Here is a 6,927-nt window from a genome sequence, read left to right on the forward strand (position 1 = left end):
AAGCAATTGAAGGAAGCACTTATTGCTTTCTCATTCAACATCCAAGACTTCAGGCAGTGCCAAACTACAAATATCTTCAGCTCAAGCTGCTTAAGGTCAGTGGATTAGCATTAAGAGTGAACAATCATTAGGGCTTTAAACACTCACATCATCACAATTAGTGGACCTGCTTGAAAAAGAAAAAAGTATAGAATAACTGCCACTGAGGAATTAAATCCATCAGCTCTATATTGTGATTCTATGCTCAAAGAATAATAAGCTAAAATTTTTGCAGCTTTGTTCTTACAACTCTTAAGAGGTTCTTATTTTAGATCACTTCCAAAATCTCAGTATCATGATTTCTCGATTATTGATAGCATGTAGAAAAGGGCCAGGCACAATTTTTATTCTAAGGAATATTTACAAAAAAGCCCCAAGTCCAAATCTTCTGAGTTCCTATTCAGTGTGATCTCTCCATTACGTTGCTTTTAGCATTGCTTTTATCATGTGTTTAGATAGTTCCAGTTATGCCCCTATAGAAAGAGGCTAAAGAAGTGTAGTATATTAGATAAGGTAACCAGCTTGTATTAATCATCCAAAGAGCAGTCTTTCACATAAATTTTCAAAACAGCCATTGACAAACTCACAGCCATGAAAGCTCTCTTTCCTTGTATAATTCCTCCTGACTTTCATTCATTAAAAATATTATTTTCTTAATGTCTTTTTCTTTTTTTTTTTTTTTTTTTCCTTTCATAATCACTCATTCCCTGCATATTTTATCTTTTGGGTGCCATGTTATACTTTTGTCTCACAGCCCAGAAAGCCATACATACCTCCTGACAAGTCTTGACAGCTGTTTTGCTCTCTAACTCACAAGTTAGATTTGACTGCATCTGTATGCCATCTTTGCCCTTTGACCTTTCCATTTCCTTCCCTTCAATCACAAGGATGTGGTAGGAATTTACCTGCATCTGGTGGAAGGATACCATTCTTTCTCACATTGGAGAGAAAGGAAACTAGTAAAAATTAATGTTCAAATCTTCAAAGAAACTCACTTAAAAACAATGGCCTGTGCTTATGGGTTCTTTCAGAGATAAAGCTGGCGGATTAGTAACTCCAAGTACATTATCATCTTAAAGAAGTTGATTACTGTTGTGTCTGGTCTGATTCAATCCACGAGTAAGATTTTCATGTGTATGCTTCTATCAGATAATGGTTACCAATATATTTTTTTTATTTGAAATATAAAAGACAATGTATGGAGAGACTTCAGATGGAAATTTACACATTGCCTTCCTTAGTAGATGAGAGCAAGATTAGTAAGAGATTTTGATTACTGCAAAATGATTCCTCAAACACAAGAAACAGCATATTGTCTGTGCAAAAGTGACAGGGTAATTTCCAAAGGGGAGGCAGAATTGTAGGATGATTTACAAAGCTGTCTCCTCTTTGATGAGTGTAGTAATCTTACTCTGCATGTAGTTTCCAAAGAGAAAATTGAGCACAACAGAAGAATAGTTTGCCAACTTTGAGTCTATTATGATCTAGTTATCAGTGGATAAGCACCTGTGCTTTTCAGCTGGAAATAAAGAAATAGAAAGAAGACCTTTGGACTTGCCTTTTAAAACAAATATATGTAGCATTGTTTTCCTTTGTTTCTACTCCCTGTATCTTTACAAATTTTGCAGCAGTGTGCTGTGCTTAGATTTAAAATTAAAACACCTGGTTTGAGGTAAGAGCGATTTCAACATCACTAGCTAACCTCAAGGCACTCTCCTTCTTTGTGTCATGATCTTTACAAGGGGGGCTGTGACTGTTCATATAGACCCTGGCACTCTAGTATCTTTCTCCAAGGGGGGGGGCGGGAGGGGAAGCAAACTCATGTGCTGTTATTTAGGTCTTTTGAAAACTGTTCTGAAAGGAAGAAAAGGTTTTCAGACACAAATGATTTTCATTGACCATGTTAGAGTAAAACATTTTGAAAGTCTGCATCACAGAGTAGTTTTAAATATTGCTGTAACAACAGTTTGCTACTTAATCAAAAGCTTCCTGAAGCCAACAATTTTTCTGTTGAAGTTAAGACTAATTTGTTACTTGTGAATATTTCTGCCAGGACCTCATAGGGCATTTCTACAGGAGGGTAGATTTGCAGGAGGCACCTGAAAAGTTCTATGGTGCACTCGCTCAACTGTTTCCATTTGTATTGGCTTTGGGTGGCAAACTTTTGGTAGGGGGCTTCAGGGGTCACTTCCGTGAGAAGCTGCTAGAAGCTTTTGGGATCTTCTCCAGCCTTAGCACTCTAAGCATTCTTGAACAGATTGAAAGATACGTTTAACACACCGCAACCAACAAGGACTACTTTGATTTCTGTGTTGCCCAAAGAGCAATGCTTATTCTATTTAAATCAAAAGAGGAATCTTATATCTGAAGCCAGAAGAATCTGACCCATATCTTCATTCTTGCCGCATAGGAGAACTTGAATTTAGGAGTTTAGTATTACATCTGGGTCTGGACAGGGCATCTTGATATACAAAGCCTGTTGCAGGTGAACACAAAGTAAGTAGAACAGAAAGAACACAAAGTAAGTAGGAAAATTAAGACATGAGGATAAAGTTCCTACCACTTCTTCCTCCTCCCCAAGCTTGTGTTTTTCTTGCCCTCTTTCCCTGCCCCTCCATGTTATGACTGGCTGGATTTCTGCATCTCTACAGCAAGCTGGGTCAGGAAACTGACACAGCTGAAAAGTAACCAAAGGAAAGAAAAAAGGTCCAGTTTACATTTACCTACCTAGCCAATAGCATGAGCCCAAAGGGAGTAGCAGGACATGCAGCCAAAGCAAGGACTGATGGAGAGATCATCACTTTCAATGGCAGCCAGCATTTCTATTGGTTTAGGGTGACTGTAAAACCACAACCGGAGGAATGCCTGGTCACCACTTACTTACACAGGTAAGAAACCCTAATGGGGAAGATGGAGCAGTTAAAAGCCCCACTATAGTTTAAAATCTGTGCAGCTGGGTACAGACTTTGGCTCTGCAGAGATGGGTATCAGAAAAGTTATAAACAAAAGTTCATTTTGCAAGAAGAAAAGAAAACAGTAGTTGGTTTGGAAGTACATGATAAATTAAATGCCTTTTAGTTAAGTTGGGCAATGGCAACTGAGTTCTATGAAACCAGGGAGGATGGCACTCCATACAAAAGTGAAATGTAAGAAAATATTTATATTTTAAACAAAGTGTAAAAAGGGCATGTGGCTAACCTAATTTAAAAAAAAAAACACAACACACACACACACACACACACACAAAAAAAAACCCAAACCAACCAACCAACCAAACAAAAAAACCCAAAACCAAAACCAAAACAAAAAAAACCCCCAACAACAACAAAAAAAAACCCAAACCAAAACAGTCCTATGATTCTGAAGGGTTGAACACCTACCAAGAGAGCAGATCCAGAGCAGATTCTGGGACAAGAAGCTCAGAGACGTTACAGGAGCCAGGCTGGGAGGGGGAACACAATGAATCCCTGACAGAACAATAAGACTTTGTCAGGGACAGGAAGTCAGAGTCTGTAATGAAGGTAAGTGAGAGTTCACAGCACTCTGTAACTGAGCATCCAATACTACCAGAAACAGTATCTGAGGAAGACAGGTCTTATGGTTTATTCCCAGTGGGCAGCTGAGCCCCATGCAGCCACTTGCTCACCACCCCTCAGTGGGATGGGGGAGAGATCAGAAGGGTAAAAGTGCAAAAACTCGTGGGTTGTGATAAAGACAATTTAATAGGTAAAGCAAAAGCTACGTGTGCAAGCAAAGCACACCAAGGAATTTATCCACCACTTCCCATCAGCAGGCAGGTGTTCAGCCATCTCCAGGAAAGCAGGGCTCCATCATGTGTAACGCTTACTTGGGGAGAGAAAGTTCATCACTCCTAATGTTTCCCCTTCCTCCTTTCCCCCAGCTTTTACTGCTGAGCGTGACATCATATGGTATGGGATACACCAACCTCTGTGCACCCCCAGCCAGCTTGCTGGGGAGACAGCTTGAGAAACAGAGAAGGCCTTGATGCTCTACAAGTACTGCTCAACAATAGCTAAAAAGTTGGTGTTATCAACACTGTTTTAGTCACAAATCTAAAACACAGCACCATAAGAGCGGCTCTGAAGTAAAATTAACTCTATCCCAGCCAAAACAAGTACAGAAGGTTAGATGGGCAAAAGTTACATACAGTAAGAAAACGTAGAGACATATATATGGTCAAGTCAATTCTTAATATACATGAAAACCAACCAAGAAATAAAAGACAGAAGTTTACAAACATCAGTGAAGTACATTCACTGTACAAAGATGACACCACCATGTGCTCAGATGAGTTCTTCTGGCAACGGAGTAAGGCTGGACAATTGTGGTACTTATACATCAGACACTGGAGGCAAAACCAGTGTTACAGTAAAGCAGAAAGTATGGTAAAGGAGGTGAATAAGATTCAGAGTGATGAGGTTATCCCGATCTAGCAGAATTTAGATAAATGAATGCTGTTCCATGTACTTTCCCCTTCAGCTACCACTAGTATCAAAACCATGGTCTAAATTAACCTCATTCATGGGTTAAACAACCAGCAAAGTGTCCTAGACTGCTGCTTTTTGGTCATGAATTGTTGCCTAAATGCAAAGATCTCAGCATTATCCCATTCCCATGAGTGAACTTGATCATTTATCCTGTGACTTGAGTTTGATTAGGAATCAGCATCTAAAGCATAGTCCTCTTCTTCATTAAAAACTATCACTTCTTCCTGATTGCCTTCTTGGTTTTATGGTTGGGTTATAAAATATTGACATAAATATTAGTGATTCATAATTAATAAGCTGATCAGAATAATTATGGCAAAATAATTTTCTGTAAGAAAATGTTTTTTCATCAATGACACCTGGTATTTTTTCATAAGTAGAATTAGGACAGGTAGCTTGAATGGGCAACTGTATGAAGCCTAAAACATATTCAATACCTAGATTACATCTAGTACCAAGTTTAACTCACAACAGTTATCAAATGGTTTGTATTTTTCCTTTTGCTTTAAGGTGGTTGTTATGGCAAATGAAGGCTACAAGCAGATGAGCTCATTAGGAAGGGTCAAGGGCAGACAAGGGAGAACATACACATGTATATTTCATTAAGCCAATAAAAATGATATATAAACCACTGCAATGTCAGAAGCAATTTACTGCTACTCAGGCTTGAACTCTACTGAAAATTTCATGAGCATTGATCAGGATTATTTTGTGGGACCATCTATAGACATGTTAAAATTGATTTATTTTCCTCTCTCTATTTTGACAGACTGCTGTGTAACCCCTGTACAGTAAGTGCCATTGGATATTTCACAAGAAGGGAGGCTTGTTTTTCTATCCATCCACACTTCCTTTTAAACCAAGTCATTCATTACTTGGAGGCATCAGCAACTGATGAAAAGGTGAGACACTTTTCATTCACTTGTTGGAAAGTCACTGTATTTTTAGCAGTGTTTTAAGATTTATGACTCCAGCGTACAGACCATAACAAGAGGCATATTCTTTTTGGTTTATGTGTGTAGCATTTCACACATTATCAACAAATATTATGCAGTAAGAACCACACACAAGAACAATGAGTCACTACTCTTTTTCAGTCAGGTTTCAGAGGAATAGAGCCTGAGAAGTGAATAGCCAGTACTTGTCCCTGTCACAAAATCTTCTTAAATGTTGAGAGGGAATAGGGAGTGAAGGAGTGAGTCACTAATGTCAGATTTTATTACTGGATAATGTAATGTAAAAGTTATATTAGAATTATGATAAGCTTGCATCTCAGTTTATGAATGATTAAAATTTATTTTTAAAACCATAGTCTATTTTCTTGGAAATGTTTGTAATACACATCAGCTAACCACTGAAAAGTGCTTCTCAGGCTATCTCCTTGCTGCAGAATTTTCCCATCCTTGTCATAGTATCTGCACAAACTTCCAGTCCTTTGAGCATAGATTCAAAACACAATCACTAGCCATTAAGGTTCAGGTATCTAAAGTACAACCTACTGGCACAGGACACTGTGCAGCAAAGCAGCATGTCAGGAGACATAAAACATAGCAAAAGCGGCATGGGTGCCCATCTCAGCTGAAAGAAACATGAACTCCACAGGCTGTCATATCTGATTATGATCTGTGATCTGCATGGTGCAGCACTGGAAAACAGAGTTTTGGACTATGACCGATTCATTCCATATCTCTGGATGGACACAGTAGTCTTGTCCCCAGACTTCAGTTCCTTGGCTGTAAAGTGTTCCTCAGATGTAAGACATAATTAATACTAGATAGCTCATATCAGTGTGTTGGCTTTTATCATTGAGTTTAAATATTAATTGCTAGTCTGGTGCCAGATGCTGCTGTCATGTGCCAGTCTCCATCACACAACTCTGTATAGAAAATCTGACCGATCTCAATAGTTTGTGGACAAAGGTACTTCTTATATTGAGGGTGTCAGAATTAAGCTTTGATTAGCTTATACCTGCAGCACAGAACATCCTCTAGCTCAAAGGCATAAATAAGAAGGTGTTTTGGAGGCCACTGGTAAGCTGTTGAATAATAAACTTTTCATATACAGGAAGCTGGGAGACTTCATTCAGGTAACAATTATGATAAAAGTTGTATTAAAATTATTACTAGGCTATGTTTATTGTTCAGGTGATATTTTTGAAGAACTGAGCAGTGTCTGGTACTTTACCTGTCTCTGACTAAATATAGGATCATATTTCAAGTTAGCGGAAGGATCAAAATTAACAGCACACATCCAAGAACAAGAGTAGAAATAAATCATAATGAATCACTACAGTTTGGAAAAGAACAATGAATCAAGGAAAATACTGCCTATTAAAATTAAAACAAAACAAAACAAAGTCATATGAAGGAATCAGAACCTC

This window comes from Accipiter gentilis, chromosome Z, assembly GCF_929443795.1.
Source record: "Accipiter gentilis chromosome Z, bAccGen1.1, whole genome shotgun sequence".
Classification (NCBI taxonomy): Eukaryota; Metazoa; Chordata; class Aves; order Accipitriformes; family Accipitridae; genus Astur; species Astur gentilis.